The following is a 19,986-nucleotide window of genomic DNA, read 5'->3' on the forward strand; positions in this document are numbered from 1 at the left end:
AGATTTCAAACCACGACCGCTTGAGCCCATTGCTTCTGCGGCCTGTGGTGAGGCAATACTTCACATAGAGTGAACCTATTCATCTTATGACCAGAGGTATGAGAAGATACAGGAAGGGGCAGGGTCCCACTGTCCTCTTCAATAGCATGTCTCCCAGAGACTCAAATACTTCTTGCCTGGTTAACTGACATACTCCTATAAAATGTGATTGTTCAAGAGAGGTTGTAGCTTGGAAGTTTAAGTCATTCCTGATGTTTCAGACAGAGGAAGATGTAAAACTAGGGATTAATTATGAAAGAACAAAGCCAAAAAAGAAGTAACTGTCAGGGACCTGTGGCTGGATCCCAAAGTCACGTATTTATGCTCATGTGTATGTTTATGTAGGTGTGTCTGTGTGAGTGTATGCTATATATATGCAGGTGCCCAAGGAGGCCAGAAAATGACGTCGGATCCCTTGGAGCCAGAGTTACAGACAATGGCTGGAAACCAAACTCAAGTGTTCCAGAAGGGCAGCAAACAGTCTCAGCTACTGAGCCATCTCTCCAGTCGCAATAGACGAGAGTTTTTGCAATAAAAGTGTTATTTGGATGTAGATGTGGTGGTCCATGCCCTTAAATCCAGCACTTAGGAGGCTGAGGCCAGCAAGATAGCTAAAGGGCAAGGCTGGCCTGGCCAACGAGCTAGTTCAGGACAGCGTGGGCAGCTTAGTGGATTCCTTACTTGAAAGACAGAGTGCGGGAGACACAGTGCAGTGGGAGAGTGATGTTTGGTTGGTTGGTTTTAGTTTGTTTGTTTGTTTGGCTTGTTGGTTGGTTTTTCGAGACAGGGTTTCTCTGTAGTTTTGGAGCCTGTCCAGAAACTAGCTCTTGTAGAAAAGGCTGGCCCCGAACTCACAGAAATCCACCTGCCTCTGCCTCCTGAGTGCTGGGATTAAAGGCATGTGCCACCACCACCCGGCTTGGTTTTGGTTTTTTAAGACAGGGTTTCTTTGTAGCTTTGGAACCTGTCCTGGAACCCATTCTGTAGACCAGCCTGGTCTCGAACTCACAGAGATCCACCTGTCTCTGTCTCCTGAGTGCTGGGGAGCTGTGCTACCACCATCAGGCAAGTGCTTTCTTACTAGGTCTGAAGCTTTAGGTTTAACCTACAGATTGCAAAAATAAATAGATGGATAGGAAACATTACAAACAAGATGTTATTTGCAGTTTTGTTGTGTGGGTAAATGTGTGTGTGTTCTGTGTGTTCATGTGGGCTGTGGGGGTATGAGTGGAAGCCAGAGGTCAATATGGAGTGTCTTCCTCAACAGCCCTTCTTCCTATTTTTGGCAGTGAACCTGCAGTGCATCTTTTTATTTATTTATTTATTATGTATACAATATTCTGTCTGTGTGTATGCCTGCAGACCAGACGTCATTACAGATGGTTGTGAGCCACCATGTGGTTGCTGGGAATTGAATTCAGGACCTTTGGAAGAGCAGGCAATGCTCTTAACCGCTGAGCTATCTCTCCAGCCCCTGCAGTGCATCTTTCAACCAGACTGGCAGCAAATCCCATGGATCCTCCTGCTGCTGCCTCCTCAGGGCACACACTGGGGATCTGAACTCAGGTCCTTACGCTTGCACAGCGAGGCCTTTACTAACTGAGTCACCTTATAGCCCCGCAATCATCAATTTGGATGCAATATAGTTATAAGATTAGTACAGTTTTTCCCCCAAAGAGCACCTATGAGTCTGGAGAAAATAATCAAAACAGTGAAACCCAAAAAGCAAAAGCCCGATCCACTCAGTGCTCTGGAAATTTCTTTCCCAGTCGCATGCATCAGACTAAATATTTATGGAAATTGCTGATGTTGGATACAAAGAGCCTGCGTTATTCTTGGCTAGTAAAATTGCTACCCATCTCTGTTTCTTTTTGCTTTCAGATTGGTCAATTTCTATTGATCTGTCTTTTAAGTTTGCAATTGCTTGTTCTGCCTTTGCTGTCTCCTCTTCTGTTACTATGCTTTTCAGTTCCCAAATTAGGATGCCCGCGAGGTTCTTCAGTGTAACCTGTCTTTGTGGAACTTCCTTATTTGTTGAATCACTGTTGTCATGCTCAACCTTTAGCTACTTAACTTTTCTAAAACTTAATCTTTGAACTTTTTTAGCATAGCCGCTTTGAAGGCTTTGTCAGATAAATCCAGTGTCTCAGGACAATAGGACACAATTCTTCCTGAATTTCTTTTTTCTGAGTGTTTGTTAAACACTTGGCCTTTGAAGGACAGTATTGTACCAACTCAGATAATGGTTTTGTTTGTGTGTTTGTTTGCTCCCAGACTCTGTCTCCCTGACGACACGTAGCTGTCTTGTTTTGTTTTTATTCATAAGCCCTGCTTCCCAGCTCTTGCTTCTGTGACTTCATAGCTGAGCATTCAGCCAAAGGCTTGCCAGCTTATACTCAGAGCCAAAAATGGCTTCTATCCTTGGCCAAAAAGCAGAGGCTGAGCAGAATGGTTCTAACCACATCCAAGTCTTCTCTGGCTTCTACAGAAGGAAATAAGTCTCAACACAATGACCGCACAACCCAGAAGATTTCGTCAGGAGGAAAGGTTTGCTTTTGCAGAAGGGTGAGCACCTGTGCCAAGTCAAGCAGTCAAGCGCTCACAGCAGGGGCCACTGGGTGTTTAATCCTAATGTGAATCAGTCCTGTGCCTCCCTCAGCGTGGTCAGGAGCTCGACTTCACATGGTAACAACTGGCTAATTTAAAGTGCCACAGCTGGTAAGGAGAATGAAAATTTCAGCACCAAGTACAACCTTGCCCATATATTTTGATTTCAAAATCAAAATTGAATTTGAATTTGAATTTCTGCCAAGTGGCTTTTTTTACAATTTTTAAAATTATTTTTTAAAATTTATTTTACACACCAACCACAGTTTCCTCTCCTTCCTCTCCTCCCATTTCCTCTCCACCTCCCATCTATCCACCCCATACAATTCTTTTTTTTTTAAGCAGAGTTTTGTCTTATTTAACTTTTTGACAGAAAAGATAGTAAGACATAAAGATAGTAGGAAATAAACAAAGTAAGAAATAGAGGGGGAATAAAGAGTACATTTCTTTTCCATATCCTCCAATCAAAAAAGGGAAAGGAGGAGGATGGGGAGAGAGGAGGAATGGCTAAGGAGTCAGGAGCGAGCTTCCAGGGAGTCTCTGATTACAAGGCACTAATCCCATGACAGGAACCCCACCCTCATGACTTCCCAAAGGCTCCCAGGGGCTGGAGAAGAAGCCCTTCTGGCATACTTGGACATGGGACCCCTGTAAACTGGAATTCCAACAGCCTGTTGGCGAAGTTCTGCCTGGGCCTTCAGTTATATGGGGAAGTAATAGCTGCTGGGTGGAGGAGACCAAGCTGAGGATGTACAGGAACGTTTGGATGGGTTTCTGCGAAGTGACTGCAGTTGTCTCCTCTACCTGCATGCGTGCATGGGTGGACACCACATCAGATTAGAGACTTTCTTCCGATCTTTTATGAGATGACAAACATGTAAATTTGCTCTTCAGCCCATATTAATTGCCTACACCCCATGATAACACACAGAATTACCTAATCCTATATACATCATTATATGCCATTAATTTGAAACAATGTACAATACCTGCTGGATAAGGAGATGATCACTTGCTGGGCAGAGGTGGCGCACGCCTTTAATCCCAGCACTCAGGAGGCAGAGGCAGGCGGATCTCTGTGAGTTTGAGGCCAGCCTGGTCTACAGAGCTAGTTCCAGGATTGGCACCATAGCTACTGAGAAACTCTGTGTCGAAAAACAAAACAAAACAAAACAAAAAATAAGTAAAAACAAAACAAAAGAGGCAAAAACAAAAGAGAGAGAGAGAGGATCACTTTAATTAATGATAATGTTAAACATTGCCAACTTATCACCGACAAATTCACTTTAGACCATCATGTGACTTACACACAAAAGGTTCATAGACCGCAGATTCTGGTTGATGGAAGGAGTGCATGAGTGCCACCCAGTGGTGAGTACTGGGATTTTTTGACAAGGACTTTGTCAGTTGCTATGTACATCTATTGTTAGAGACAAAATTACTGGCTTGCAAGTAGGCATTTACCGGAACTCCACTAAGCCTGAGGGACCTAAAATAATCTCTAAATCGAAATACCCACAATGCATGAGTGATGGCAGAGACACACTTCAGGGAAGACGGTGCTGAGAAGACTTCCAAAGTGAGCTGGAACATCAGACAAGGGCTGCACACCCACAGGATGAACAGAGAACCACCCAGGGGTCTTCTGGATCTATGGCCACAATGATGCTGCCCTATGAGCAATTCCCAAGGACGTTCAGAGCTGCTTAACTTACAGATAACCATTTTAAGGTGAATGGCTAACATCTGACCCCAAGGCCACCATTACATGACCTACTAATGAAGACTCTCAGAGCCAAGGCAGTAAGAACAAATCCACCCAATGGGATGACCCGTGGGCCATTTTCCTTACAGTTGTGGAAGGATTGCACAGTGCTAAGAGTCCTTGTGTTAGGATTTCGCTGACTCATAAGCAGCAACCAGTGGCTTGGCCGTGTGGCAGACAGCAGCGGGGAAGTGGGTTTTTGAAAGGATACCCAAGTTGCGTGTGGCCCTGAGGAACTCACTATCGACACCTGAAGAACCCTTCCAAGATCAGTGATTGAGTAGATGTAGCAGGTGTGTGTCCTAGGGGACTCAAATGATGTGCCCGCTGGGGTCTGACACATGGGAGGCCTTGGGGAACTGCAGCTGAGCAGAGGTGGGCAGCTTGTGAGTCTCTTGCTCCTCTAGTGTATAAGATGCCCTTAATAACTCTCTTGTCAAGCCAGATATGAGAGTGTGTGCCTGCAATCTCAGGGCTAGGAGGCAGATGGGAGACTCCCGGGGGCTTGCTGGCTAGCCAACCTAGGGCTCAACACCAGGTTCAGGGAGAAAACTTGTTTCAAAAAACTAAGGTGGGACTGGGAACAGAAGTTAGTGACAGAGCATTGGCCAAGCATGTTCAAGGCTTTAGGTTCAATCCCTAGTACCACCCAAATGACGATCAGACGGGAAGTAGTTGAAGAAGACATTCAACATCAACGTCTCTCAAGTGCATGAACACACGTGTACACACACACACACACACACACACACACACGAACTCTGTTTTCTGACAACAGAGACAGAAACTACAAAGGGACTAGGGCAGGGAAACCCTCCATATGAAGTCTGTGCTAGTAACCCCTTGTTGGAGATAAAAGCTGGTTCTGCCAGGAATAGACACATCGCACCAGGCTTTTCATAGTGAACCAAAGCTGAAAATGTTAAAAGTACGATTAAAAAGTCTGGTCTACAGAGAGTGAGTTACAGGGCATCCAGGGCTACACAGAGAGACCCTGTCTCAAAAAGCAGAAAAACAAAGTCAAACCCCCAAATTTTCAGTTTTCTCTGAGTGATGTTAAGTGCAGACGTGAGACACCATGAAGAGTTAAGAGACCTTGGGAAAGAGGAAAGGAGCAGAATTATCCTCTCCTGCTTTGCACACACAGCCTGGCCGGTATTCACAAGTCATAGAGTCCAGTGAGCTGCGAAAGTTGCCCTTGGCACCTGGCAGAGAGGTCTCTGGAGTTCGTTTGTCCAACTAGGTTGAACCTGGAGAACAGCTTTTATCCCAGCCATATACGAGGACATCTGGGCCCCTGGCCTGGGAACAGGATGCCTCCTTGACCCAGCCAGTATGTTCAGGGTGCAAATGGCCTGACTCAGGGTGCCTGTTGCACAGGAAAAGGAGAGGTGAATGGGGGACACCTTTTGGGGAGTTTGACCAAGAAGAGTGTGAGTTTCTAGGAGAATAGTGTCATCTCCAAGACAACCCTTGCAAACACCATATATCCAGACCCATGAGCCGAGCTCCAAAGCGCTTGCCACATGATGCTCCACCAGGAGTCAGGGAAAAACGTTTTTGTTTATTTGTTCATTCATTAATTTATTTTTCATCAAGGGAAATGTGAAGAAATGAACAGACAGACAAACAAAGCCCCGTGACCAGTTCTTATTACGGATAGAAGTCTTCAGGGGGAAAAAAGCCTGGAGACAGAGAAAAATACTCCATAATGGAAAATTTGGGGCCTGTGTTGGAAGTGTTTGTTCCCATAAATGATTGCCCTGCTGAGTTTCGCTTTTTTCTCTCTCACACTGAGTCATTTTTATTGCAGGATTTAAGAACAATGTCATTTTGAAGCCTGCAGTTCCCAAAATCTATCCTCCAGCCCCCAGCTTCTTCCCTCTTCCTCAGAGAAAACCATCTTCTTGAATTCGCCTTTTCTGCAGCTCGTGTTTCCTTAATCGTTCAGCCGACTTGTCTATGATGGTTTCTAAGTTGGCGTGCAAGCTCTCCCTACCACAGGGAATTTGTACCACAGACGTGTGCTACCACATCCAGCTTTTTATGTGGGTTCTGGGGGTCTGAACTCACTACATCAGGCTTGTGCTTTAAGTACTTGGACTCATTAAACCATCTGCCTGGATTTCTTGCTCCTTTACTTCTGAGACAGGCTGGCCTCAAACTCACGGCAGCTGAGAGTGACCTTGAACTCCCGTTTCTCCTGCCTCCACCTCCCAAGATCTGGGGTTACCACCATGCCTAGTGTGGTGCCTGGGATGGAACTCAGGACTTTGTGTACGCTAGACAAGAACTCTACCAGCTGAGTTGTAACTCCTGCCCAGATCTCTTTTCTTTGTCACATTTGCCTATGCTTGCAACATTTTACAGAATGAATAGGAATTTTGTGTCACCTAACATACTCAGCCCAGGTCCTCTCCCTTGGTCACCACCTGTGACTCTGATTCAGAGGGGAAAGAGTAGCAACATCAACTCCTCCCCAACTCCCACCCTAGTATCCCAGAACTGGGGAACTACCATGAGACCAATAATGTATCAGGCTTGCCAGAGCCCATAGGCCAGAAATGGCATCTCAGGTATCTCAGTGTCTGTCAACACAAGATGGAATGAGCAATATCCTGGATAGAAAACCCACCTCAAAACAGAATTTGGCAAGGTGTGATAGTGTATAGTTGGAATCTTATTACCCAGGAGGCTGAGGCAGGAGAATACTGAGCTACATTTTAAAAAAAATTGTTCAGAATTCTTATTCTGTATGAGATCAAAAGACAGAAATAAAGTATTATTACATATATTTAATAAAAATTAAATGAGAATTGGTTACTAAATATTACAGAATAAGTGATGGATTAATCACTGTGAACATATTTGAGCACACCAGGCCCTCACATCTTTAATTCTAGCACTGTCTGGCGGTGATAGAAGACTGAGTGGTAAAGAGACCTGGGAACTCAAGGCCAGCTATCCCGTGGTTCCCAGCCCAGCCCTAGAAACAAGAGAGACTCTGTCTCAAACAAGGTGACCATGAGAATTGACTCCCAAAAGGTGTTCTCCAACCTCCATGTGGATGCTGTGGCATGCGTGTGCCTGCACGCATGCACGCACGCCCGCGTGCGCACACACACACACACACACACACACACACACACACACACAGAGAGAGAGAGAGAGAAAGAGAGAGAGAGAGAGAGAGAGAGAGAGGGATTCCCTGAGACTCTTTGGCCTTCCCACAGGCACAGCCAGCTGCTAGGGTCCTCTTCAAACTCAGCAGATGAAGCTCAGGAAACCCACACTCCCCAAACCTTAAATTTAGAGTTTGAACTACAAAGTCCACTATAGGCTCAGATTCTCTGGGGGTGAACTCTGTATGATGACGTGTGGTTAGCACCGCTGGGGGCTTCTTTTGGGGAGTAGAATTTGGAATGAATCCTGGAAATGAGACAGTGCTGCTCCCCCTCTGCCCCTCCCCGGTGTCTTAGGGATTAGAAAGCAGGCTTTTTTCTTATTTTTGATACAAGGTTCCATGAAGACCAGGCTAGTCTTCAACTCACTACATAGCCAAAAATGATCTTGAACTTCTGATCCTAGTGTCTCTGCCGAACACTGGGATTATAAACACGTGCCACCATTCCTGGTTTGTGTGGTACCACGTTCAAACCCAAGACTTTCTGCATGCTAGGCAAGTACTCTACCAACTGAGCTATATCCCAGCAGCCTTTTCCCCCCTATTTCTTCCCAAGAGATGGGTTAGTTTGGGGCAAAATGATCTGAATTTGGACAACTAAATGAAGCCATTTATGAAATGTGCCTGTAACACAGTGAATGCTCTGGAAACAAAGGAAATCCCCTTCTGCCCTGCCTTTTGTTTACTGTTTGTCATGGTAGCAGGTGGGAAAGGAGGGAGCATTTCCCATGGACCCCCATGCTCTGCCTGCCCCACATTTCCAGAAATCGTTTTTTCCAAGTGCTAACCGCGGCTCTGCCGTCCCACCTATTTTGAGTGACTCCCTGTGTTGCTGTGTCAAGCTCTGGTTATTCTGGCGCCCACATGACATGCCTCAGCTCTTCACAACGAGGGCTCCTCAGAAGACGAAGACATTCATCCCAGACCTCAAGCCAATGCTGTTATTTTCAGGGATTTTCCCGACATAGCGGAGGCCAGATTGGGACACGTGCAACTTCAAATCCAGAGTTGCCTCCAAGTGGGGAGGGTTGAAAAGAGAGCAGTTTTTGGGTGCCGAGCACCTCCCCTGATTGTAGTCTCCCGACTAATACTGTATGTAGGGTCTCACACACAAGGAGAGCCCACCACCTTGTGGGCAGCTGCAGCTATGGGATTGGGGTGCAGAGCACCAGATCCCTGTTTTACCTTTCCCAATAAAACACTCAAGAACAAATCAGAAATGTGGTTATACAGGTCTGGATGTGTAGTCTAGTGTTTGCCTAGGATTCAGGGGGCGCTAGGCTGGATCCCCAGCACTGTGTAATCTAGGTGTGGTGGCACACACCTATAATCCCGGGACTTGGGAGGTGGAGATAGAAGCCTTAGAGTTTAAGGCCACCCCCAGCTGTGTAGTGAGTTCAAGGCCGGCCAGAAGCACAAGTCTCAAACAAAAACAATGAGCTAAATAAATCTCCAAATAAACAAATAGAGCTTGAGATACGAAGGGGCACAGGCCTGCTTGCTCTGGGGAGTGTGAGGCATCTTAAGTTGGCAAAAACTTCTCCACCCATCTCTAAAATAGGCACGTGGTCGGGTAAAAATGAGTCACCATCTGTGGTCGTCATCCTGGTTGGCAGCTAAGGTTGCGTGGGCCTGTGGTTCAGGGCTGGAGAAGAGAACCTGGCACACGGGGGAGAAAGAAGTGCCTCTGTCGGGGTTTGAATGAGGGGAACTTGGAGAAGGTTGAGAAAAGAGCAGGCCAGAAAGCAGAGGGACTGGGCGGAAAGGGTCTCTCTCAGTGGTGGGAGACGCGGAATCAACAGAACATTTACAATTAGCTGAAGAGCGGGAAAGCTGTGTCTACACGTGGGGTCGACGCTGGTTAAAGAATAAGAAGTACATGCAAATACTGACCGCCCCTGCAGAATTACCTAGGCAATGACTGTGAGCTGGGCCCTGCATCAGAGAGGCACAAGCATTTGTATCCAGCACTGAGGAATGAGAGCTCACTGGAGATCTTCACAGAGCAAGACCCACCCTTCCAGGTGAAGACTGAGCTCAGGCCCCCACTGATCCTGCTCGCGGGGACACTCTTTTCCTTAAGAATGAATTTTCTTCACTGCACTTGGTTTTAATCTCACAAGTAGCATCTTAGATACCCAAGTTTCTGACTTCCTCTCTCTCCTAGCATGTGGAGGGCACTCCAGGGACATCTGTGGGACTTCGGCCTTGTTCTAATGAATTCTAATGTGTAATGAGATGGTGGGTAGATAGACAAATGGACAAAACCCGAGAAGCTCTGGGCTTAGAGGCAGATGGCTGGACAGGACTGGCCACCCAGAGCCACTGACTCATGAATTCTGGTCAGCTGGTAGCACCCAGGACTGTGGGATTCTTTAGGGCTTATTCTAGTTTCCCCATTTATAACAAATAAACACCATAGAGACTGTCCAGACTTCTTAGATCCCTTACTCACAAAATAATACCATATACACACCACATACCTACAATACAGATAGATACATACCACACATGGCATGATGGATATCACATGTGTGCCCTACACACCACACATTGGGCAGGCACATCACACACTCTTTATATTACACATATGTGTATACACACCCTGGCACAGTGTCCATACAAAGATCTCCTTAAGAAAATGCGCATTAGCAGGTGTGTGTGTGTGTGTGTGTGTGTGTGTGTGTGTGTGTGTGTGATACACCTTCAATCCTAGCACGGAGGAGGCAGAAGCAGGCAGATCTCTGTGAGTTAGAGGTCAGTCTGGTCTACAGAGTGAATTCCAGTACAACCAGAGACACAAATAGAAAAATTCTGTCTTAAAAAAACAAAAAACAACAAACAAACAAAAAACCACACGTTTATTTTCACTATAGCCTCCCTATACACAAGAAAAGTGTCCCCATACCACGAAAAGGAATTCTCTGTGGTATTAAGGGTACTTAAAGATTCCTGCAGCTTCAGGACCCTCAAGAGTCTGTCAGAAGTGGTAGGTGAATGATGGTGTCCAAAAAAAAAAAAAGTAGCCTTTTCTCCTTCGCCCGCCTGGAACTCAAACCCCCATGGATTCCTGCTGCCCAGGCCACTGTCTCCACTCACTACCAGCTCAGCACCACCAGCCTAGCTCCTTGCCCTGTTGCTATGGGGACCAGCCTGTGGCATCCCGGGCTGAGCCCCGCCTGCCTGCCTCCTTAGTTCTCCACGTGCTGGCTTTGTCAGGGCTCTGTCTGCACAGCTGTGGCCAGCAGAAGACAAGGACGCTGCCAGGGAGGCAGGACCACCCACAGGACCCCAAGGGGACGGATCAGGGCCCGAAGCACAGCTCAGCTCTTGACATCTCTGAGGAGACCTCCAGCTCGCTGCCCTCTGGGACCCGGTTGAGCTCCTCCGGAAGCTGTCCCTCGGAAAGTGTGCCAGTCTCCAGCCTCCAAGGTTGCCTGCTCGGGGCGACGGAAGGCGCGAACTCCTCGTTTGTTTTAAAATGACTTTCATTCCCAAAGGAAGTCGGTAAGTACCCTGGCTTTCAGGTGGCTTTGGGGCCTGCTTTGGGGGATCTGTATGGCTGATTTCCAAGGGGCGGAGCCGGCAGGACTCTTTCTGAGGGAGGAGGAAGGTGTGTAATTGGAAGCCTCCTGAGTGAGGCTGTGAGGAAGCCACTGGGGCTGTCTGCTGTGATTCTGGGGTTCCCAGCTTCCACACAGAATTAATTGTCTAGGTATTTATTGGACAATATGTAGAAGGTTTTGGAGACATTTCTCCACCCTTAGTTCACTCTTCCGATTTTGTTTTCAAATGGAAGGGAAAATAGGGTACTTAAATAATGTATCATTGCCTGTAACAGCCCCATGATGGTGGGGCCCCATGTCAGTGGACAAGCATCTTTTCACCCCTTTTTCCTTTAGTTAGTGTTCCTAGTGCTGCTCTCCCGGAGAGTCACCTCTAACGCAAGTGAAAATAAACCAGGAGAAAAAGGCATCTTCTGTTTTTTTTTGTGGGGAATTAAAGGATCATTGAAAGAAACTTGCTCTTTAGGTGAACAAGGGGGAAAACTTATCAAAGGGTCATGCAGTGTGGCCTGTCTGCACTTTCTGGTGCAAGCCCTGGACACTCCAGAGAGTCCCAGTCACACCCTCCCTCCCTCCCTCCCTCTCTCCCTCCACCCCTCTCCATCTTACTCCGTCCCTCCCTCCCTCCCTCCCTCCCTCCTTCCTTCCTTCCTTCCTTCCTTCTTTCCTTCCTTCCCATTCTTCCCTTCCATCCTCCACTCCTTCCTTCTCTTGTTTTTATGTTAGCCTAGGCTAACCTCCTACTCACATGTAGTTGAGTTGGAACTCCAAATCCTCTACCTTCCAAGGGCTGAGATTGTAGACATACACTACAGTATCCATTATCCAGCTCAGCTGTATATAGCTTATGCTCTAAATCAGTGGTTCTCAACCTATGGGCCATGAACCGTTTATGGGTTGAAAGACCTGTCCCAGGGGTTGCCTAAGACCATCTGCATATCAGATTTTCGCATTATGATTCATAGCAGTTCATTCATTATTTACAGTTGTCAGGCAGCAACAAAAATCATATTTTGGCTGGGGGTCACCGCAACACGAGGAACCGTATTCAGGGGTCACAGCGTTAGGAAGGTTGGGGACCACTGCTCTTTATCACTCCGTAAGCTAAGACAGCTAGAGAGTTCTCGTATTCTAGAGCAACTGAGAACATAGGCATTGTTGGCTGAAATTAGCTTGAGGTGAAAAGAATGTGTGTTTAGCTGTGTGGGGGTGGGGCAGGGGAGGGTAGACGAAGGGTTTGAGTGGGTCATTAGGGGCTGTATCTTGTACACAGAAGTCAAGGATCTCTGTAGTGGTGAACCCAGCTGCTCTTGGACCACAGCTTACAGCTTCTCCTTCCCTGACTTTGTTCTGGGGCAGGGGGTAGTCCACTGAAGGGCTTCTGGCTTTGAGTCCTGAAAACCGTAGTTATCTAGGGTGGGCAACTGATTTCCAGTCCGTCTGCCCCAAGGCTGAGCTGGGTCCCAGGGCACCTCCTCATCCTTGAGCCCAGGGACTCAGCTCAGGCTCCTGAAAGAGACCTTAGTTTCCTTATCTGCACTGTGAGGGCTTGTCTCTCAAGCTCCTGGTGAGAGTCAGCCTATTGTTGGCCTGGTACTGTTCCAGTAGAGTGGGTTACATACACGTGGCCTTGGGGTCAGAGCACCCACTGTAATAGGATCATGTGTCACTTACTGGCAGTTTTCTATGGCATGGAAGAGCCAAGGGTACTTTTATGCCCTGAGTGGCTGGCAGTCGGGTCTGATAAGAGCTCTCCACCTCCAGTCTTCGGGGAGACCATACACATCTGGTCCATTTACTAAGTTAATGGATGTAGCATCACATCACCCTTGCCGCTTCAGAGTGCTGCTGGGACATACCCTGTCTCCCATGGAAGGAGGCTGCGTGGGGACTATCAGAGACAGAACGAGCTGGGGTGGAGACTCGGCTCAGCGTTCCAGGGACATCTGAGACCCCATGTGTGTCTTTGTGGCCAATGGTCCCATGAGAGGTTAAGAAGCTTTGCTGATAGAGATGTGTTCAGGAAGAGGGAAGAGTCTGTCGACTGCCCTGTCCAGATCAGCACCTGTCCCTGGATGACTATCACAGTCCCGGGTGTGCAGCCAGCGAAGGTGCAGCCATCTGTGCCTGTCTCTGATCTGTGTGAGCCAGCGAAGGTGCAGCCAGCCACCCTCCCGCAGTCTGCTGAGGAGCTCTGTTGGAGTCAGTGGAGTTCAGTCCGTTCTCAAGCTTGCTGTGTAGTCAAAGGCAATTTTTAATTCTGATCCTCTTGCCTCCAACTCTCGGGAGCTGGGATTTCATGTGTGTAGTACCAAGCCCAGTTTATACAGTTCTGGGAACTGAAGCCCATGCTTCATGTATGCTGTCCCATGAAGGTGCTGTACCAGCTGAGCCACATCCCCAGGCCAGCTGAGGAACTTCTAATCTCCCTATGTCCAAAAGTCCTGTGCTTATTTCAGGGGCCTAGCTAACCAATTGCTGACCAGATCATGACATCTGGTCATAGATAGATCTATGATAGATATAAAACTAACTAATAGACTCAATTCTTCTTTCCTTCTCTCTCTCTCCCTCTTTTTTTTTTTTTTTTTTTTTTTTTTTTGAGACAGGGTTTCTCTGTTTCTCTGTATTATTTGGAGCCTGCCCTGGTACAAACTTCTGTAGACCAGGCTGGCCTCGAACTCACAGAGATCCACCTGCCTCTGCCTCCCGAGTGCTAGAATTAAAGGCATGCGCCACCACTGCCCAGCTCACCCTCCCTCCTTCTTTCCTTCTCTCTCCCCATCTCCCTCCTTCTAGATAGCTTATATAGTCACCTCTATGGGCATCCTCAGTTGCTGACAGCTCTGTTCTTTCCAGTTCTTCACACCCTCAGCTTCCCAGCTCAGCCTCATCCTGTTAGAGGGACCCCTCCAAGTACACACCTGCTGTTGAACTCTGAGCAGTTTTCGCTTAGGGAGGAGCTGGGAATAAAGATTGAAGAGTAAAGCTTGGGTCCAAGTGGTGGTAAAAATAACCATTTGGCAGGATTTAGTGTCTGGATTGGATACTGAGAGTAGAGGCAGGTTCCAGCATCACTCAGGCTTAGAGGGTGTTCCTGGCTGACGCCGCGCAGCTGCACCGGAACAATGCTGGAATTATGGTCTATTCAGGGCCTGATGGAGTAGGGGCGTGGCCACCCCTTTAGTGCCTTAGTTTTTATGGATCACTCTATTTATGCTTCGAGGCTTTTTTTCTTATAGTGTAAAAAAGGGAGGGGGGAGCACCAGTCACAGACTTCGCATGAAGGGCAGACACATCAGAGCTTTTTGTTATAAGTGAGAAGAAGCAATTGCTTTCACTTCAGGCTCAAATGCTATTGGAGGGACTGCCAGAGTCACCCTGTAATTATGCCCCCTGTCTGGGATGCTCTCAAAATGCCATTTCACTTAGGCGCAGAGCTGGTACTGCCTCTTCAGTTCAGAGCTGAATGCTCCGTACGCTCAGATGACTAAACCATCAAGTATTTGAAAAGCTTTTTCTTTCAAGAGGTATAGAGAAGCCTCATTAATTAGCTTCTCTCTGTTCCCAGCATTTTACGTGCACGACCTAGTTGGAGTTAAGGGCCCATCCAAGGTCAATGAGCTGACTGACTTCACACACAGACCTTTTTTGAGCACCCTGCGGCTACTTCCCAAGAGGAGAAGGCAAGCCCGGGTAAAATTATGTCAATGTTTGGGAAATACTGTTCACTGCTGACCTGAATGCCATTGTAATTGAATTTCCTAGAAAGCTTTCTGAAAGAAAAGAAATGGTTTTCAGAAAAGGGACTCGCTCTCAACACCCCTCTCTCTGTTTCTTGACTACATTTTTCCTTAGGGAAATTTAAGGGCAGTGAAGTAGGAATTAAAATCTCCATACATAAACAGACACGGAGACAGCTGGCTCTCATTGCACAAGAACTCTGGGCTGAGAATCTTGGACGAGCAACCAGAAGTTTTGCGCTTTTATTTTTAAATGGATTGACTTTTCTTCTTGGTTACAAATATTGTGAATTAATCTCTGTAAAATGTATGAGTTATTGAGAAATTTTGAGAAGAAAACAAAAATTATTGAATGCTCATCACCCCAACACAGCCACACAAGCGGTCTCCTGGAAGCATTTGTCTTCCCAGGTCGAGGCTATCATTCAGTAGGAGTTTAGCTGTTGGACCAGAAGCTGACAAGGGTTTCTGGGGGCTGGGAAGATAGTTCCATCCGTAAAGTGCTTACCTTGCAAATACAAGGACCTGGGTACAACCCTCAGATCTTACATAAAAGGAGCTGGAGAGATGGCTCAGTCGGTAAAGTGCCTATTGTGCAAGCATTAGGTCCTGAGTTTACATCCCTAATACTCGTGCGCATGCCTTTGATCCCAGCACTCGGGAGGCAGGAGCAAGCAGATCTCTGTGAGTTCGAGGCCAACCTGGTCCACAAGAGCTGGTTCCAAGATAATTAAGACTGTAACACAGAGTAAATCCTGTTTCAAAAAACAAACAAACAAACAAACAAATGAAAAATACTCATGTACAAAAAAGTAAGGAAGGGGCTAGAGAGATGTGGTTAAGGGCACTGTTGCTCTTCCAGAGGACTAGGGTTCGGTCCCCAGCACCCACACAGTGGCTCACAACCATCTGTAACTCCAGTTCCAGTAAGTTTAACCTTCTTCTGGCCTCTGAGGGCAAGCTGTGTACATAGCACACACACAGACATGCATATAGGCAAAGCACTCAGATACAGAAATTGAGGAACATACCTGATCTTGATTGATGACTTCCCCACACATGTGCCCACACACACAATTCATACCTGCTTATGCATATACACTACCAACATAAGCACAACACGTACACACATACACATTCACACCTGCATGTGAATATACACATACCCACAAAAACACAACACAGACAGACAGACAGACAGACAGACAGACAGACAGACACACACACACACACACACCTCTGGGCATGATGCACTGGCATGTAACCCCAGTGCTGGAGAAGTGAAGACAGGTGGATCTTTGGGGTTCGATAACCAGTCATCCTAGCCTAGCTGACAAATTCTAAGCCAGTAAGAGACTGTGTCAAAACAGAAAAAGTGATCCGGGCATAATGACACATACCTTTAAATCCAGAACTCGGGAGTTGGGTGGGGTGTAGAAGCAGGTGGATCTCTGTGAGTTCAAGGCTATCTTGGTCTACCTAGAGAGTTTCAGGACAACTGGACTACACAGTGAGACTTTATGTCAAAAAAAAGAGGGTAAGGGAGAAAAAAGGTGTTCAGCACCTAAGGAACGACACTTGAGGTTGCTCTCTGGCCTCCACATGTATATGCACACAAATGTGCCCACACATACATGAACATGCACACACACATACATGCAAAGACGCACCCTGTCCACGCCTCTTGGAAGTACTAGAAGGGTCTTCACCCTTCTGCTTTGTTGGTCTGGTGTTTATTTGTCTTTATGGAAAGATAAGACACACTTAAACATCTTGCCCAGCACTTGGATTCTAAAGGGTTCCAGGAAGGATTTGGGACTTGTGACTCTCAGTTCCCAAGAATAGATGGGTAACGGGAAAATCCCATGCCCTTATGGCTAGAGTGACTGATTGGGACCCAAACAAATGAAGGGCCAACATGGGGGTTCCCTTGCTCTGAAAGGTCTCAATGTCTTTCCTTCTTCTCCAGGAATTGCCTGTGGAGCCTGCTGTATGCTCTATGTCTAGCAGCTGATTAGTAAAGGGTCATTGACTAATTAGATAACAGCATTGGCTCAGCCTCAGCTGTGGGTTCTGTCCTGGCAAGTGGATCTTTCCTATGGGGATTCCCAGAAAGTGGCATTTCCCATACATTCCCCTGTAGACAGGTCTCTGCTCCACTGCCCTCTCCTTCAAGGTCCTTCTGAGTCCCCTCATTTACGGTTCTTTGGCTTTTGATCTTTGCAGAGGAACCTGAGTTAAAGGCCTGGTTCCCACTAAGTCATTGCTAGCTTTCTTAGAGAATAAGGCTTAGGGATCCCATAGGCAGGATAGGGGCCCAGAAGGGGAGTCCTTCCTCTTGGGAGTTGTCTCCTGTGCAGTGAGCTGCTTGGCAGAAGAGGGAAACACCCCTGATGGACATCTGAAGGGGACCTGGAGCCCATGTGGCCTTCCTCTGCAGAGCCTCTGGCTGCACGAAGTTATTCAGGGTCCTTGAGGTTGAATAGTATATACAGGCCTTCATGTCTACGGTGTTGTGGTTTGAATATGAAATGTCTCTCACAAGCTCATGTGTTTGTTTCAGTTTTTGAGACAGAGTTCCATGTAGTTCAGGCTGGCCTCAAACTCAATACGTCGCCAAGGACAACCTTGGACTGATCTTCCTTTCTGCACCGCTACAGGGATGGAATGACAGGCATGTGTCACCATGCCTGTCTGGTTAGTGTTAGATTCCTATTTCATAGTTGGTGGAGTTATTACAGGAGGCCATAAACCAATAGCAGGCAGGATCTCTGTGGAGGAAGTGCATCAGTTACTGGGGGGCATCCCTTGGATGTGTATTATCCTTGGCTTTTTCCAGTCACACCCTCTCTGCTTCCTGATCAGTCACTATGTGAAACATTCTATCACGTTCCCACTGCCACTTTGGACTGATAGATTGTGAACCTTGAAACCTTTGGCCCAGATAGGTCCTTCCTCCTTTAAGCCGTATCTGTCAGACAATGTGTCTCAGTGATACACAGTTAACACATCAGGAACACTGCAGGGCTGTGGGTCCGTCAGGCCATTGATCCCATGTACTCCTGGCTGAAATGATTAGAAAAATTAGAATATGTGCCTCCACTTCCCAGTGTCCACTCTTCTACTTTGGGCCGGAGCTTCCCTCCTTCTGACCTCAGGTCACCTCCTTGCTCTTTTCCTGATGAAAATAGTGTACCGTGGATCTACTGCTGCCTAACAAACCACCCAGAATTTAGTGGCTTAAAAAAGTGGTAGGGGCTAGGAGATGATTCGGTGAGTGATTTAGATCCCACATACAAGCCAGTTTGGGCAGTTCTCATCCGTAACCCAGTGCTGAGGAAATGAAATAAGTGTCTGTTTGGAGCTCCCTGGCCAGCCAGTCCAGCTGAAAGAGTGAGTCCCAGGGTCAGTGTCAGACCCTGTCTTGAAAAATAATGTGAAAGGTCAGCAAGATGGCTCAGGGAAGTTCTGTATGGCATCCCTTCCAGGGAGGCTTCCAACCGAAAGAACAAAGAACACCACACAGAGAATGGGTCACATCAAATCCAGCCCTCACGATATTTAGCAGCAGACATGGACCGGGAAAGTTGAGGCAGGCGGCCCAAGTGTTTCTGGTTGAGCTTTCTCCCTGTGACTGAGCTCCTGGTTTCTCTTCCCATCTCAGTCACTTTTACCTGTGGGAAGTGCCGTTCTCCAGGACACAGTGTTTTCACTCTTGGGCTGTTTGGCTCTCTTCTCCTCATCATCACAGAGTTTTGGGGAGCAACTCATTCCCAAACAAGAAACCTTGAAGGACACTTGATATACACACTTGAGTCTAAGTGGGGGCCAACTTCCTCTCAAGCTTGATGAAATGAGTTTGATCTCTAGAATGGCGGAAGTGATCCCACATGGCAGAAGTAGCGAACTGACCTCTGAAACTATCTCTGGCCTCCACATGCACACCATGGCCCATGTGCACTCACTCAAAAACACTCAAATTAAAAGGTACTATAAAAGGTTAGGTGGAAAGAGATAGGGAAGATACCTTACATTGACCTCTGAACTCAACTGGTGTACACATTTACATGTATATACTCATATCTTACACACACACACACACACACACACACACACACACACACACACAGTAGTGAATCTATTACCTCTGTTCAGTTGTCTGGTCAGGAATTTGGGTGTGGCCTGGCTCTGGATATAGTCAGGTGGTGGATGGGATACACATCTTTCAAGGTAGCTTACTCATTCATTCAGGTGCTGACTGTTGGCTGGGGTCTCAGTTTCTTCTGCATAAGTCTTAGAGCTGCTTGAATACCCTTCCAACATGGAGACTGAGTCTGCCCCACCCCAACGAAAACAGCAGTGTTGTGTGTGAATGACCCGATCTAGGAAGTCACCCAGCCACCTACACAGGCTGTATTGGACACTAGTATTTATGAGTCATTAGTAGTGGGAGGAGCTATGTAAGAGTTTATCAGGATATAGTCATTTTCTGAGACAGGGTTTCTCTATGTAGTTTTTGGAGCCTGTCCTGAAACTAGCTCTGTAGACCAGGCTGTCCTCGAACTCACAGAGACCTGCCTGCCTCTGCCTCCCAAGTGCTGGGATTAAAACTGTGTGCCAGCACCGTCCAGCTCATGGGGGTTCTTTTTAGAGGTGTCACCCCAAGTCCAGGCACTGCTTCCTCCCACTCAGGGACAAGAGGGCATTGGCCTCCCTCTGTGCTTACTTTTTTTTTTTTCACTTTTTTGAGGCAGAGTCTCACTGTGTGGCCATGGCTGGCTTGGAACTGGATTTGTAGACAAGGCTGGCTGCCTCTTCCTTCTGAGTGCTGAGATTAAAGGGGAGCACCACCACACCTGGCCTTGGCTTTGCTGTTAAGCCACAGGGGTTCTCCCTCACTTTCTTCCCTCTCCTACTCTGAAGCCCTGCTCTCCAGTCTTCACACCTGGCCTGCCCTGCCGCTGCTTCCAGCTGACTTCCTCCCGCTGATCCTGATGGAATGGCTCCCAGGCCTGGTGAGAGTCTACGGCTGGCCTCCAGACTCAGGATGTGGCAGCAGAGGGACAGCAGGTGCTGTGCTTC

Source organism: Myodes glareolus, chromosome 14 (assembly GCF_982192425.1).
Source record: "Myodes glareolus chromosome 14, mMyoGla1.1, whole genome shotgun sequence".
Taxonomy (NCBI): Eukaryota; Metazoa; Chordata; class Mammalia; order Rodentia; family Cricetidae; genus Myodes; species Myodes glareolus.